The 17,081-nt window shown below is 46.5% G+C and overlaps 1 protein-coding gene and 1 non-coding gene across 2 annotated transcripts in view; both read right to left on the minus strand.

Annotated features, from left to right (window-relative positions):
- Window positions 1-5,799, minus strand: part of IARS1 (isoleucyl-tRNA synthetase 1) — a 96,225-nt gene extending 90,426 nt beyond the window's left edge. Inside the window, exons 1-2 of the mRNA XM_062500417.1 lie at window positions 5,760-5,799; window positions 1,655-1,744 (exon numbers count right to left, since the gene is read on the minus strand). The gene's annotated coding sequence lies outside the window, so the exon portion shown is untranslated. The remainder of the gene's footprint in view (window positions 1-1,654; window positions 1,745-5,759) is intronic.
- On the minus strand, window positions 1,006-1,138 carry LOC134048957 (small nucleolar RNA SNORA84). Its single transcript, XR_009933579.1, has one exon. It is a non-coding gene; the product is annotated as a small nucleolar RNA SNORA84 (small nucleolar RNA).
- Window positions 5,800-17,081: the final 11,282 nt, after the last annotated feature.

The following is a 17,081-nucleotide window of genomic DNA, read 5'->3' on the forward strand; positions in this document are numbered from 1 at the left end:
ACAAGCAACACAGGAAAGAGGAATTCTCAACCTCATTAGGAACATACAACAGTTGCCTGGTTCCAGACCCGCTATGAGCTAGAAAGGGGTCAGATTTCAATAAAATGCCATGGCAAGAACTAAACAAAGCTCTGCAGAATAAGAGTGTTTTTAAACAGCAGCTTCCTAACAGGAGAAAATTGGTTATGAAGGTTCTAATAGATGATGCCACAGAATAAAAGGGTTCTTCCACCTCTCACTTTAGTGCTGCTGCTCCTGAGCACACTTACACCAGAAGTAGCTACCACAGCCTTGAGCTTCACTCAAAGAATTACAAGTAGCAGCACAAAGCCCAAGTCTCGTGATCTACTCAGGTTTGTAAATACTAACCATAAAGCAGCAACAAAGCCAAATGCATGAAGACAATTCTTCCAGTTACAGCAGAAATTCCAAAACACTTGTTTAAATGGAACGCAGAACACCACAAAAATTGCCAGCTCAAGGATTGAGCCCCTACGAAAAAATGTGCTACAGACCAATTCCACCACTTTTGTATTCATGACAGATCATTCTCTCCACTAATAAAGCCAAATTATCTTTTATCATATTATTATAATTGAGAATCCCACAGTCTGATGCACAGGCAACAGAGCTTTTGGAGGAGAAATCAGGGGCTGACAAGGAACACAGGGACATGGCCTGGATGTATTTTAGGAAGGTAAAAACCAGCCTGAGCACAGTGAGTTACTCTACACACAACCTGTAGGAGAGTTTTCACCATTCTGCCTCGAAGCACTGATCAGGCAGTGTCAGTTTCTCACTGATTTGATCACAGAGACAATGGAAATAGTAAAAGAATCCAGCCTTAAAGCTTTTATCTCCCCACAGGCCACCTGACCTGAGGTTTAAGGATCTGCATGTTCTACTAAGGTCAAGCTCAGCCCTCCCAAATTAGTGGAAACTGCCAAGGGTTTGGAGACTGGCCAGCTGTGTGTAACTGATCAAAGCAGAGCAGGCTGGGGTTTGGGGTGTGCCTGTGACCGGGCTATGGAGGCTGCTCACAGATCACAGACTCCCTGCGTAAATCACAGAGTCACTGTGGGCCCATCCTCCAACTGAAGCACTGCACGGGCACAGCAGTGTCCAGTAACCATAGGGCACAAATCCATCCACACTCAGCAATATCACAAGTTTATTGCATGAGAAGCAAGGGGGAGAAAATACCGTTGGGAATTAATATGCAACCATCACTACTGGTTATTTTTTCCAAGCTACAAACCAGAATTTTAAACGGACTGACTTAAAAGGCAAAAGCACATTGAAAATCTCACCATGGCTCAACCTCAGCTGAGAAAAAAAGCCAAGATCTGACAATAATTTTATAGACAGAGGTATGAATATCTCTACATCACAGAAAAAATGCTCATTATAGGCAATCTAGGTATTTTAAATCACAAAATAAACAAGGACAACTTTGTTACTTTGAACACAGACTGAGCAAAAACATCACAAACCACATTACAGAAATTATACAAACACATCTAACAAAACCACACTTTCAGACAACGCATTTACAGAGATCAGTAACCACAAGCAGAGTTCTCTATTTATTTTCTGCTGACAAAACCATTAAAGACAATGCACCACCAAGCAAGTTTTTATTAAGTACACTCACTTTTCTAGAGGATAGCAACATTCACTAGCAAAGGTGTCAAAGTTTGGAGATTGTACTACAGCAATCTGAGACTTAAGATGGGCTTCTTATCTACAAGAAAAAAAAAAGCGTTAAAACCATAAAAGCAAGTTCATGTGGGCTTTTCAAAATGTTAATTTTTCAAAAATCAGTAAAAAAATCAATTAAAACACCACTATGATTGAAGCAAACCCATATTTGAGAAATACTGCTGTTCTTTCCACACATCAGATATATGATTAAAACAAAGTGCATTTCAAGATATTAATAATTTTGTTGATGAGAAACTTGAAATATAAATACACAGGATGAACTAAAGGTGTAAAAAAAAGGTTTCAGATTTCCAGGGGTTTACGATTAGTCTCTTACTCTTGTTCCAGTCACCTTCTCCCACAAGCTATTCTGTAAAAGAAGCCAAAGCTCCCTCCAAAGACAAGGAGGCTTCTTTCTCCACCTACAGCTGCCTTCTCCAAAGTTAAACAATGCTGCTTTCCATACACACCTGGCATCCCATTCCTGCCTTTTTAGGTACTGATCTGGGGTAACATCACTCTAAATTGTTCACCTGATAATCAAAATTCTCCATTTCTAGAAGGGATAGAAACAACCAAGTTTAAAACAAAAGGAAGGATGGATGGGAAGAGAATGCTGAGCTACAGAAAAAAGGTTGCTTCTGAAAATCTTTTGATAGTGTCTTATACAAGGAACAAAACTGCTACATTAGCCCAGCTGTCCCTCCGAAGGCTTTCCTTTAATACTGAAAAGCCAATTAAAACATTGCTAAAGCAACAAGCACACTCATAAATTAATGCTGTCTTTAGATACAAAAACTTCCCGCTACAGGAGAGCCCTGTTTTACATTCTATCTTGTGATGGCTTAAGAAACTTTGTAACATATAAAATGTAATATATCATTGTGGAAAAAAAAAATCTAGGTTATTTTGAAGTAACTTTGAACTATGTCTTTTTAATAAAAACTCAGAAACCAGTGTCAGCTGAGTTACTGAACACTGCTTTTATGTGACAACTAAATTCTACTACCTGACAGCTACTTTCTAAGCATGTCACCACCAAACCGAATAAAAATGCTTTCTGCAGTTTCCAAAAGGCTCCCAAAGGGGGTGTGGAAGCCAAGGTTTGCTGAAGATATCAAAGCCACCGCAGCTGCAGCAGTAAAAAGGGTGCATTCATCACCCCCCCCCCGCCCCTTAAAAAGATGCTGCAGGTGCTTAAGACATTCTACACGTTGTAAGGGACCCTAAATTCTTTGTACAAATAACTAAAGAAACGAAGATTTGCCAAGTACTGCCCTGCAGTAAGGCATTTGCCTAACCTTTAATAAGCACCTGCTATAAGTAACCCCTAAATTGCCGAAAAAGCGAATAATATGTACAGCACCCAGAGAGTAAAACACACACATGAACGTGACGTGGTACACACGAAACACGAGCTAATAGCTTCAAGCGCCGCAGAGGAGCCGCCAGCCCGGCCGGACCCCGCTACCGCGGTGACAGCTCCGGCACCTACCGGGCCACGAGCCGCCGCTTTCCTGGGACACCCTGAAGGTGCCGCCCAGCAGCAGCTCCCCCGCCAAGCGCTTCGACACGCCGCTGGAGCCGCGCGCCGTCCACATGAGCCAACCCCGACCGGCAGGGCCCAGAGGGGGCTGTGAGGGGTCCAGCCCAGACCATACCCGCCCCGCTCACCTCCGTCCCGCCATGATGCAATCGTGCCCGGCGCAGCATGGCCGGAAACACCGCCTGAGCTACGGCCAATCAGCGCACGGCTCTCTGCGGCCGCACGAAGGAGCTTTGTAAGGCGGCCGCCCATTGGGTGCGAGCTCTCCCGGGGCGGGCGCTACGACGGCGCGAGGCAGCCCGGGATACTCTTCGTCCCTGATTGGGCAAGGCGCGTCCCGGAGTTCCCCTCATGGCCGCGGGGAAAGCTCCTGAGGGCACGGGGGTGGAAGGAGCTCGATCCATGGGCCGGGGACCCGAGCAACACGGGCACGAGCTGTGCTGGGTGTCCTGGATAGCCCCATCCGGCTCTAATCCAGCCAGACCAGGACACTGGGCTTCTCCCAGTAACTGGATACAAGGGCCTCTACCGAACTCCTCGGAGTTCGACCTTACCTCCATTAAATGGGTACTCTTGAATATCTCAAGATACGAATTCTTAATGCTGTAACGACAATAGAAGTCCCTCCTCTGCTGCTAAAAAAAATTAAGAAAAATAAACAAATAACCCTTGTAGATGGGTTCCCCCATGTCAAAGGAAACTTAAGGGTTTGAAAAAAATATTACTGCTGCTTGGCAACCACTGAGAAATTAAAAAAAAATGATACATTAAGAACCATTTCCTCCACTTTTCCAGTACAGAAAACAGCTGTGAAAAGGCTCTTGACAAAGAAAAATAGAAGTGAGCCAGGAAGGTGAGTGAGGGAGAGGGATGCTCTTCCCAGCCTGCACACCTGAACCCCAACCAGAACAGAGCATGGGGAATGAAAGCTAGGTCAATAATGGCACAAACTGTTCAGCTGCCTCCAGGTAATGATTTCAAATTGCTCTAAAAGCTTATTTACTAGTAGAGATGTAGGTGCCAGTAAAGGTTTCAATAAAAGCTTTAGATTTTAATTTGCAGGACTGGGTACAGGATGAATTCACTGATCTGAGCAGGGCAGTGTCAGTGTGTGGATTAGAGATAATCCAGAAGTGAAGGGAGGCACATAAACTGGAATCCTTGCCTGCACAAAGTAGCACAAGACTCCTTTGTACACAAAATTTCCTACATCCTTCTAGAACAGATAAAAGAAATGCAGACTAAATCTGCACCAAATTCAGAGAAACAGAAGAGGAAACAGGAACTGAGGTCAGATTAAGTTGAGCTGAGCAGCAGACAGGAGAGACTGGGTGCATGTGGTTGCCAGGGCAGAGTCCCCTGTCCAAACACAGAGTTCTGGGATGTTCTGTATCCAGGAGGGAAGATTGGAATGGCAGAAGTTTATTCAAGCCCCACTGCTGCCTAATACATCTGTGAAAAAGCCTGTGACAAGTCGGGACATGGATTCTACCACATGATGTGGCATTTCTTTATAAACACCCTCATGAGCTCTGAAAGCGCTACAGCCTCCCCCTGCTCTCACATTCCCTCACATCCCAGAGGCTGCACATTTTAGACAACTTTAGACAGCTGCTGCTTGCTCCCCTGCCAACTCCTTCCATTTTGGCCTTTAGTTTGTAAAACATACAGGTGATAACACCAGCTGAGTTTAAATGGAATACCATTTGATTCCTGAATGGAATTTGAAACAAACACTACTTAGAAATACACTCTAAAGCAGCGAAACAGACAAAGGTTGGCAATTTGTTTTTGGCAATGTTGACTCTGTAGTTGGCTCAAAACCAGATCTTTACCCTGTCTCCCCTGTATGTTTTGTATTTCTTTGCCCTTCACTGTTAAATTGTAATAAAATGTTACCTGCATGGGAGTTGCTGCCCTCCTTCATGCACGGCCTTACTTGGGACCATTCGGGCACCACTGAGTTTATTTTTCATTAACAGATTTGCCATGGGGAAAGGATGAACAGGGAAGTCACTGCCAGATCAGTTACATACAGGGCAAAAAAACACCACCCAAAACAGAGTGGAAAATCAGGGGAAACTTGTAGTAGAAGGACCAAGGCCCGGCACAAGTAACTGGGGCATTCCGCAAACTACAAAAATGAATGTTTCATTTTTCACTCTATACTGATAAAATAAACCACGGATTCAGCTGGAGAGGTTAAAGGGGAAAAAAAGAAAAATACCACTGTGAAGCCTCAGGAGGGGGCTCCCGTGGCGTGAAGCGGCTGAGGGGGAAGGCGCGGGCACCATTTTGTGGGACCCGCGGGAAGGTCGCCGTTCCCCGGCGGTGGCACCGGCCGGAGCCTGGAGCTACAGAGGCAGGGGGGCCGCAGGCACTGGCACTGAGCGCCGCGGCTTCTCCAGCGCCCGGTGCCGGCCTCAGGCCGCCCCTTCTCCTTCCCCGCTGCCTCCGCGGCCATTTCGCCGCCCTCCCACCCCCCCAGCGCCCCTCACGGGCGGCTTACGCGGTTTGCGGAGCGGTTTGCGTGGCGCCGCTTCAAGGAGCAGGAGGGCTACGGTGCTTGCATGGAGAGCCGAACGTAAATGGCCTTCGTGAATAGGGGATGAGCGAAAATGCGCCCGCTGCTCTGGGCCGAGCCAAAGCGCGCCTAAGGCGGGGGAAAGCTCCCGGCATAGCCCGGGATGACACGGGAGGTACGACCGCGCGGGCTGCGGTGACGCGGAGCCCCCGCGCTCCCCGGGCGCGGAGAGCGAAGTTTGGCGGGGTCAGGCCGGCTGAGGAGCAGCTGCGCTGCCCCTGCACCCCCCCCCCCGCGGTACGGCGGCAGTTGGACTGCGCCGGAGGTGATAAGTACAGGTGGCGCAGGAGCGCGCCGATAGCGGGCGCGGCGCGGCGGGCGGTGCGCGCGCTCCCTGTGCGGTCCCGGAGCCTCAGCGCCCCCCCTTCCCCTCGCTCGCTTCACTACCGGGCTCTGACCCGGCCCACCGTGCTCGGCGCAGCGCTGACAGCCCGGCAGCGCCCGACGGGGAAAAGGCGAGACCATCTCCGAAGCGGCGGCTTGGAACCCGTCAAGCTGCCCCGCAGCCTGCGGCCGTTCAGCCAGGCTATGCGCTGCCAACGGGCTCCGCTCAAGAAAAAAACAGAGCGGATCGTGAAAAGGTAGAGGCGCCCGCAGAGGCCCCCGCAGGGCTCTTGGGAAGCGGCCGCGAAGCCCAGAGAGAAGCGGAGGACGTGCCGGAGAGGCGGCGGCGCAGGAGCAGCGCGGCGGGGGCGTCCCGGGGGCTCGGAGCATGTGAGAGGCCGGCGGGCCGCGATGCTGCGCCGCGCAGAGTTCATCGTGTGCCCGCCGTGGGAGCCCGCCCGCGGCGAGGGGGTGCCGGGGGGCTCCTCTCCGACGCCGCTGAAGGGCGGCGAGCCCCGGCGGGGCGGCAGCCGCTCCCGATGGCCGCCCGGACGGCGCGGGAGGGTCCCCGGCGGGGCGCGGAAGCTGTTGGGCAGCCGCACGCACAGCCACTTCCAGCACTACCAGCAGCTGCTGCAGCAGCAGCACTGCCGCGCCTTCCGCCGCTGCCACCGCCCGGCGCGGCCGCGGGTGCTGCTTTCCCTGCGGCCCGTCAATGTGTTGGGCCGGCGGGCGCCGGGCATGCGGGCGCCCCGCAACACCAACCAGTTCCTGATGCGAGAGAAGTACCAGCTCATGCACCTGCGCTCGGACTCGGTGGGCACCGAGAGCGGCGGGTCGGACTGCGAGATGGATCTCCTGGACATGGACTCGTACCTGGGAGTGCTGGAGAACGCCCGCGGGGCGCTGATGGAGTGCGCGGGGGAGCCCGGACCCGCTGCCCGCTCCCCGCCCGTCCGGGCCGGGGGCGGTGTGGCCGCGGGCTCCCCGCAGGAGGAGAGCCAGCAGTACTTCCCCTCGGAGGACGATGTGATCGAGAGCGAGCTCTTCATGGAGAGGGACTTCGACGAGTTCTGCAGCAGGATCGCCTGAGCCCCGGGCCGCGGGGGGGAGCAGAACCCCGCTGGCTTGGAGCCTTTCCGCCTTGGGGGGGGGAGAGATTTATTTATTTCTCAGCCATTCCTTTGCGTTTTTGTCAGGGGGGTTGGCTAATTTTACAAACGTGTGCGTGTAAAAAGGGGGGAGCCCCCGGCGCCCCCTTGTAAATAAAGTGAACTTTTCTGAAGGCGAGATGTAAGCGGATCGCGCTTTTTGGGGTTTTTCTTTGGGGGGGTGGGGTAGGGCGCAGGGAGAGCCAGAGCCGCCGTCGGGGGCAGTGGAGAGACCGGCAGTGAGGGAGGGCACAGGGAGTGACCGGGCAGGGGGGCGGTGACGGCCAAAGTCACGGCGGAAAAGTTTCATTCTGCCTCTCTGGCACTCGCCCCGAATCTGGTTTAGGAGCGCAAAGCGGTTTAATGACCGCGGGGGGCGGCCAAGGCAGCGGCCCTTGGCACACGGAGCGAGCGGCAGGAGCCGGGCTTTGGGGGTGGGCAGGAGCCGCAGAGCGACAACAACTCGGAACGCATGAGCTCCGAGCGGTGCGGGGAGGGAGTCCTCCCCCCCGGCTCGGCTCGGGCATGGCGGGGAAGGGAAACACCAAAGCCATTGATCGGCCTTGCCAGTCTTTATTGACCCTCCGTCGCTGCGGAATGCTGGGGGCGCTTCGGCCGGACCTCCTGCCCGCACCTCCGGGAACAGCTCCCATGGCTGCCCTGCGCTCCTAACAGCAGGTTTATTCCTGTTTTACGAACTACAGCAGAGGGAGAAATGTCTAGGAAGAGATTTAAATGGCCACCAGCTGCAAAAACTTGGCCAGAGCCAGTTAGGATTAAGTACCGTGCAGGGAGCAGATACGATCGAGATTAAACTCACCATCTCTCGGAAAAGGGAACGAGGAGGCATCAATTCCAGCTACAAAAGGTTAGAAATTACAACAGGTAGCACATTCCTGGAACTTCCTGCCAGGGGAGAAGAGAGGGACATTGTTTTAACAGGTCTGAAACAGGAGCTGCAGGGCCATCTTTGGATGATTTCTCATGGTGCTTCCTGCTCCCTCAGCTCCTGTCACGGACCTTGTGCTTTCCCCCAGTGTAGACACGGTGAAATTAGAGTGTGCCAGGAGGACAAATGGAAGCTGTGATGTTGATTTGCAGATAAAGGTGTCCCTGCCCATGGCAGGGGTTGGAACTGGATGATCTTTAAGGACTCTTCCAACCCAAACTATTCTGGGGTTCTGTGGGATGCTTCTTGCAATTACAGACACAGATACAGGAGTTAACTGTTAATCCTTACAAAGGTAATTGTATTTTAAGACAAAATATTCGAAATTTGCCATACCTCAGTTGCAATCTGATGGAAGGAAATGTTCAAATACACAATTTTCTTCACCCTTAAGAAACAAAGCTGCTGAACACATTAAGACCAACATCATGTTTATTTTCTTTGGAAATAATCGAGTGGTCTATACATACAAACTTCCGTTTGATTCAGGGTTGCATTACAGCCATGCTGATTCTTGGAATTTTACTCCATGGGAAGTTCCAGAGATGCACAAGGAGAACTACTCACAAGGGTAAATGAAACCCAAGTTTGCACCAGTTTGGTCATCAGCAAGTTTATATTTTATTAATGAATCCAGATCTGTACTAACATGCTAAATTAATGTTTTGAATGCATATTTTCTTTTTTTTTCCCCCGACTCATGATTTTAACAGGTATGACAAAAACTCCCTTAGGAACACTTACTTGGAACTTGGCCTTCATGCTGCTGGAGAATTTGCATCATAATATGGATGTGCTTGGACACAAGCAAAGTAAAGCAGGACTGTAAATTAATAAAAGAACACAGGGCCATAATTACAGGTCACACACTGCCTGACAGAATTACAGAGATTTTCCACTGGGGAAGGGAGCCCTGTGTTCTCTCCACCAGAGACTTGCCATGAATGATCCATTCCTGTTGAAGCCCTGGAAGGATATCCAGGCATCAGCCTTGCTCCCCTCCCTGAGGGAATTCTCTTACAGACCTTTCCTTGGTGTGTTATTTATGTTACTTGGATCTGGCTTAATTGTATTTTTTTTCCCTGTTTTCTTCCTTTTTCCCTCGAATTAGGAATTTTCTGAGTGTTTGAAAAGTATCTGCCTTGTAATGGCTGCAGCCACAAATAACACCTTACTATTAAGTTTGAAAGTACTTAACAAGGCTGAAATTCAAAATATAATTAAGTTCCACAACATCAAGGCTGGGAAAAGAAACCAAAAGCTGTTGCTCCAGATCACAGATCAACCCAGTGGCTGACAGACTTGATCAACTCAAATTTTACAAAAACAAGTTTTATACATTCCTAGGATTTTTCCTTCATAGACACACTTCTCATACAGGTGAGCTTTACAAATTTAACCAAATGCCCAGAACCTTATATATCAAGTCTTCACATCAGTGAATTTTTGTTAGGGGTACAGCTGGAAGTCTCTTAAAAATAAATAAAAACTACTTGGAAGTCCAAGGCAAACAGGAAAAAAAATTAAAACCTTTGTTACAATGCAAAGGGTTCTGTTGTAACCTGTGTAAGGTATTTTTATGGCCAGTCTGAGCACAGGATGATGTAGGATTTTGTAAACTTTCCTGGAAAAAAGAGGGGTTTGGTAATGTTATGAAGGAGGCAGAAGCATTTATTATTCATTATTGCAATTTCAGCATGCTGCTGAGCAGGTGCATTTGCAGTTTGTGGGGCTGTTTTGTTTGAAGTCTTCAGCACAGCAGAAATGCTGCTTTTTGCTGAGGAACAGCAATGCTGCACAGTTCCTGAGAGGTCTTCAGGCACATTCCTAGAAGAAAAATAACCAGGAGTGGAAGAAAATGGTCAGCCTGACACCCCTCATTCCCAACTGTGCATTTGTCATGTATCTGAGGATGTTCAATTCAACATGGGGTGATAAAAAATATGTCTTTTTAACTGTCTGCTGTAACAGGAGTGAATGTTTTGCTGTCGTGTGTTCCAATTACATTCTAATCTCTCTGGTTAATTTTTCTTGTATTCTTTTCCAGGCAAAAACTAATAGCTAATAAAATTCGCATGAGGTGTAATTTATTTTGGCTGGGTGAGGATACCCTTTTTCAACATGCAGAAAAAAATCTTCAATCATACTGGGTGCAGCTCACCACCACTCCTGGCTGTAGTCCGGCTACATCTCATCAAGCCACAACAGTCCAGTTTTAGCTGTGAAACAAGAAGAGTAAAGTATCATATCAAGAGAAGCTTCCACCTCCTGCTCAACAAACTTTCACATTTCATATTATCTTTAATGTTAATGATCCTTCTATCCTGAAATTTTATAGTGAAAAAAGGACCAGATGTTTTATGCAATTCAGAACAAAGCAATTAGTGCAGAATAAAATTTTGATTTATGTGCCCCCCCCTCACAGTTTCTTCAGGAAAAGAAACCTAAGGTTTGTAACAGCAGCAGATTGAAACTGAAATAAATAAACACACTGTCTAGCAGTTATTCCTAACCAGTTAAAGGTCTTTTCCAGATGATGAATCCTTTATTTAATACCAACAATTTATTCAAAAGTTGATTCAAAATAATTAAAATTCCAAGCTCCAGAATAGTACTTTTAAATATAAACCAGCAACTTCTGCCAAGAAAAAAAAAAAAGAGCTTCCTTCTGGCGTGCCTGAGCACTTCAGTGAAGGTGAGGGGACTCCAACAGGGAAGTGCTACAGAAGCCCTGTCCCACCAGTATCCCTAGAGAGCCCGGTCCAGCTGAAAACTGGGTCAATGATCCTTGTTTCAGTGTCAAAGGCCCCAGAATATCAAGGAAATTTTGCTGTGCTAATTTTGCTGTTTCCAGGGTTCTTGCAAGAGTTAAGTTGAGTAAAAAAGGTACCAGTGATCGATCCTCACAAGTGAGTCAGGGCAGCAGTGCTGCTGCCACGAACAGGGCAAAGTAGAGGGTTCCCTCCTGGCTGCCAACACAGACACTTGTCCAGGCCAGCATTTCCCAGTTACCTTGCTCCACCCCTTCCCCCTCCACAAATGAACTCTGTCATCAGTTCCTGTCCTTATCAGCCCCAAAGCAGGAATCCTGCAGGCACAGTGCTCTGCTTCCAACGCCAGGCCAGCTCCCTAAGTGCCCTTGTGCTATCTCCAGAGAGCTGTGCTCTAAAGGTGGTGGTGTTTGCACCACTTAATTAATGGCTTGTCTGGAGTCTCTTCTGTCTTCACTCAGAGCCAGGATTAAAAAACTACAAAGGAAACCGATTTTCTTATGTTTGGGCTTGGTTGTTAAAATTAAATTTAATCAAAAGTACAGAAAGTTTAGCAATGCTTCTAGCCACTAGCTAGAAGCGAGTAAAATGGAGATGAATCCAGTTAGCTACAAGGTCTCTTAAAGCTGAGCAGTCTACTAGAGAAATAACACCTATGTTATTTATACTTTTAACCCAATAACCAAATTCCCATGACCTTCAGTGTGACACTGACTGTCCAACCAGAAACTACTCCCTGAAACCACGAAGAAGGAAGATGAGCACCGAAAGAGACACCACCCAAAATCCTCCCATCTTGTCCCGTGCCTATTACTATATTATAAAAGCCTCAAATTTACAACCCTTTACCATGTGAAATCACACACTTTTATTTAACTACACACCCATAACTTTAACTACATCACTCAAATTTGGAAGCCTTCTCCAAGGCCTCTGGTCAAAAGCTGTGTTCTCCAGGGATTCAGTGCCAGAAAGCACAGAAAGCTCAAAAAACCCAGGTTTCTGGGATCCAACACTGTGCCTGCTCCCCACCTTGGGAATTGCAGAGAACATTCTTTGCCTCCTGTGTTTACACAATTTGTTGCCACAGGATCCACAGCACAGCTTTGAATGGAGCAGGGCTGTCAGTTGAGCCCATTTAGCAGATCAGTGAAAGATTCTGCTGTTCCCCTGGCAGGCACAGTGAAACCATCCTTGTGACCCTTGGGCTGTCCACAGTGCCCACCCTTGACCATGGAATCTGTCAGTGGAACAGGAAGATGGATGATCACACCCAGCTATGTGGCACCTACTTGAAGTCTCACTGTGTTTACTGCAATGCAAATGCCCAGCAGTCTTTCTGCACAGCAAAACCAACAAAACCATGCTCAAAATCAGCTGTGTCCTCAGACATTTCTATTCCCTCTAGTCCCTAATTGCAAAAAACAAAAAAACCCAAAATAAAACAAAACAAAAAAACAAAACAAAACAACCCCCCCCAAAAAAAAAAAAAACAAAAAACCAAAAAAAAACCAAAAAACAAAACAAACCCACAAAGCTGGACACTCACAAAATGAGAAGATTTCCTTTTAGTACTGATTTTATATTAATTTATTATTTTGGGGCACACTTGAAGAAGCTTAGAAATAAAATTCCACCCCCCACCCCCCCAGGGCTTTTTTTGAGGGATAACTGCCTAAATGTGTGCCACTGTAAGGGTAGTCCCTCAAAGCAAGGAGACTTAGGTATCCTTTGGGAATAAGCTCCCCAAGTTCACCCTGGGTTTCCCAACCTATGTGTGCTGACTCCATCAGGCTTGTGCAATGCCTCTGGAGTTCTTGTATTTGAGGAGCTGCTGAACAGCCAGGCTTTATCTTATCTCACCAGTGGTTTTATAACCTCTCCTGCATTCCAAGTTGTCTCTTGTCTGAACTGAAGGCTTCTGGCATAATCATCTCTTTCGAACACTGATCAGCCCTGGGATCCACACAGAATTGTTGCAAGGCTTGCATCTCCTCTTGCAGGCTTCCTAATCAGTTTCTCTCTGAGTCACCAATGCTATCTAAAAATTCATTATCTACAAATGCAATCTTTGTGCTTTGTCTTGTAAAATTACAGATGACTTGTACCTGAAAATGTCTTGCTTCTAGGAAGGTCATATTTTGTAACTGAGATCACTTCATTACAACCAAAAGTTACCTGGTTGGTAAAATTATTTTTACCATAGATCAATTCAGCAATGAACAAATGTTTCCCTTTTTCTTACATAACAGCTGCCAACAAGATGTCTCTCAAGAAAATGCAACTAAATGCAATTCTAAAAAGAGAGAATTTTGGTTCAGGATCGGGAAGGAAGGAATATTTCAAATGTTGCATGCTTGTTAGGTGAAAAACTTCTTGTGGTTAACTGAATGTAGGTGCCCAGTTGGATTTACCATCTTCTATGTAACAGCATAAAACTGGATCCAGCAGTTTGTAAACAAATAAAAAATACTTGCTTCCAAATGGGAAAAAAAGCAGGAAGGAAAATAAAATCACAGCTCTCAGGTACTCCTTATCAATACCCAGTATAGAGAGAAAACCCATTTATAATGATTTGAGAAGCCAGAGGGGGAATGGGGAAGGGAGGGCAACATTTCCCTGTCACACTACAGTCCTAAAGTCACATCACCCCAGCTTCAGCTGCTGGAAGAACTGCAGTGCTGACCAGAGTTCCAGCTGAGGTTCACCCCTGGAAACAGCAACCTACCTGCTGAAGCTTTGCTTTCCAGCAGGCTCATGCCTGGTTGTTAACTGAATCATTTTCAATGTTTTTATCACCATTCTGCATCATGAGTTTATTCCTCTCTGATGACTGTCTGAAAACTGACAGAGAAGAAAAATTTTAACTGAGAGGTAAATCTGGGGCTTTCTTTTGTGGGTTCTTTGATGCACAGGTTGAGCTCATATTGCATTCTTTAATGCAGCATCAGTCTCTGTATTTCCCTGTACAGAACAGAAATGCCTGGTGTGTCCTACCTTTGAGATCGCAACACTTAGCTCCACAAATTATTTTAAGGGACAGATGAAAGGACACATGGAGCAGCATGATCCCCAAGAGACAAAGCTAGAAAAGAAAAATAATCAATAATACATATTTCTAAACATCTGCACAAGTGTTATTATCCTGTAGCTTGTGTTAAAGCTTTACAAGCACACATAAGAAGATGCTATCCCTACTGAAACCTGCTTTTTCCATGGAATATTTAATTTTTTAGTCCTGATCCATCTACACCAGCACTCAGTACCAGAGCAGCTGCATGTGTACAAGGATACCACATACAGGAGTAAAGAAACATTCTGAGTGGGTCTCACAGATACCAAGGAAATGTTGGATTAAAAGATATTCTTTTATGCTGCTTACATCAGTTTTCCTGCATGCCTACTTCATTGACCTATGTCACAAGAAAAGGCTCCCTCAATTATTAGATATTAAATGTTAGATATTAGATATTATAATTATATATTTCCAGACCTGCTTCAATCAATTTTGCAGATAAGAAAAGCCTAGTTGCACATTTCAGACCATCAAGAAATTCTCTCTGTGCACAAAACCCCACATTTTTTCCCTCCTGTAACCAATTACTACCAAATTCAGCAAGTATCAGATATCTACATAAGTATATCTACATGAGAGAGCAGGGTAAAGCTATGAGCCTTCCAGAATATCAGACAGCCTCACACAGAGAAGAGAAGAGCCAGGCACACTTTTTTTTTTTTTTTGCCTTTGGATCTCAGACATGTACTATTTAATTATCATTAAAATCACACAAGCATGAAACAAGCAATAAGCATGCATGGATTATTTCTTTGCTAACACTTACACGAGGAAAGTTGGTCCTAAAGAGCTTAGAAAAGTAAAACTATAGATTTATTCTGCCTCTCAGACAACACAAGTGCTGCTGTGTTCTGATCCCTTTATAGGCCTCTATAGGATTCATCATGTCAACCAAAATTCTATTAATTACAAAAAAGCTGAGCTGGACACTCACAAAAACAGAACATTTCTGTTTAGTACTGATTTTATACTCATTGATTATTTTGGGGTACACTTGAAGAGGAAACTTAGAAGTAAAATCCCCCCCCTCCCCCCTTCAGGGCTATTTTGAGGGATAACTGCCTAAATGTGTGCCATTGTAGGGGTACAAATCCAGCCTTAAAAAGCTGAAGCAAGCCTTCTCACTAGTGATCAGAAGGGATTCCTCATATCTCTGTTTTCTGAAAATAATTTCTTGTGTTCGCATTACTCCATTTGCTTTAGCATTCTCCTGCTCCAGCCTTCTCCTTTCCCTTCTGTTCTAAAGATCCCATTTCTCCTCTTCCCTTCACATCTCTCATTATCTTGTTCTCCTTACAGTTCCTACAGACTGAACTCTTCTCTCTGTGGAACTGTAAGAGTGGGTGATCATCAGAAAAAGAAACAGCTTCCCCTTCCCACTGTTTGGACATCAGGATCAAAAATAATCACAAGCCAGACAAGTTTAAGCACAGTAGAAATCCATTATTGGTGAGAGCAGGGCTCCTTCCAGCTGGTGTCTGACTCCAGGAGGAAAGGACACATCTGCTTCCTACCATTTATCCCCTCATATCCCCCCAACATGCACATTGTTATGCTAAATGTTCTGGTAAGTTTATGGATCTGTTATCACAACTGTGGCTCATCCCTGATTAGGCCAACTGATGCAATCTGTCCCCACCTCTCTTCCTGGGGCAAGGAGAAGGAGGAGGGTCTGTGTGTACACTACTTTCTCTGAGCTAGCCTAAATTTAAGCCCCCCGCTGTGTTTTCTGTGATTTGACGTACTTGATATTTCATAAAGGAAATACTAGAAACATTTTACAATTATCAAAAATATGGAACTATTCTAAAGCTGCTTAACTATCACCCATTTCCCCTCAGTTCCTTAGGCCAGAAAAGCTTTAGCACTGTCTTGCAGTGTAACCTTGTGCAAGGCAGGTCTGCACTGGTGCTACGGCAGCCTCACACCAACACTCTGGACCTCGTTCAGCTCTGCCAAAGCGAGCCAAAGGCAGCAGGAGCTGTGTCTGCACTTGTCAGGACAGAGCCTGGCCCTGATTCCTGCAGCTCTCCAGCCTCTGCACTGACTCCTCTGAAATTCTCTGGGGTTTGGGCTGGTTTTGACCAGGAGGTGAGACCTTGTCCCCATGTCTGTCAGCCAGGGCCTGTGAACTCTCCAAGCCTATGAAACAAACACCAGTGCAAAGCTGTGCTTTGTCAAAGAATATACAACTAACTTCTGCCAGATTTTTCTTTCTCTTTTTAGAAATAAATCCACACTCACACTACTCTCCCACCCCCTCGGGTTCTACTTCAACATATTTTGCATTGCCCCACATTCAGGAAATATAAAAGCTAACAAAAGTAAGAATTTAATTGTGCATTAGCATAGCAGGGAAGGGAAAAAAAAGTTAGAGGTCTACATGTAAGGACTTTCAGCTTCCCAGAAAAGCTTCTTTAAACCAGAATCCTTGCACAAACTAGTTTCTTCCTTGATAATAGATGAGTGTATTGATGGCCTATCTAGTAGTATTAGAATTCCAGAAGAGATCTAGGCAAATCAATTTCTGGAGCAATCTCCAGTTCTGCTTACTGCTCTGCTTTGCCTTCATAAATAAAGTATCCAAACACAAGACAAGCTAAATGTTTCACACATCAAAATATAACCTCTGCAAGATGTTCCTGGAATGCACAGCAGTTTGCTTGACCTGGGAAGCAGAAGGGCAGAGTGAAGCAGAACCAGAAGCACTTTCCCTGTGTCAGGTGTGCCCAGGGCTGCAGGCAGAGTGAGGCTCAGGACAGCGGGGGCAGCATTTGATGGGTGCAGGATTTGTCCATCTGCACACAGAGCAAATCCTTGTCCCCTCCCAGCAGGGACTGCATGTGTTAGAATCAGTTTTGGGGCAGAATCCACTCTTACTTCTGGAAACAACCCATCTGTAACACAAACAAAAGACCAACACAGCCTCTAATTTTAGAAGGTGGCTTGCATGGGATCTGCACATGCTCCTGAGAG

This window comes from Cinclus cinclus, chromosome 12 (assembly GCF_963662255.1).
Source record: "Cinclus cinclus chromosome 12, bCinCin1.1, whole genome shotgun sequence".
Lineage (NCBI taxonomy): Eukaryota > Metazoa > Chordata > Aves > Passeriformes > Cinclidae > Cinclus > Cinclus cinclus.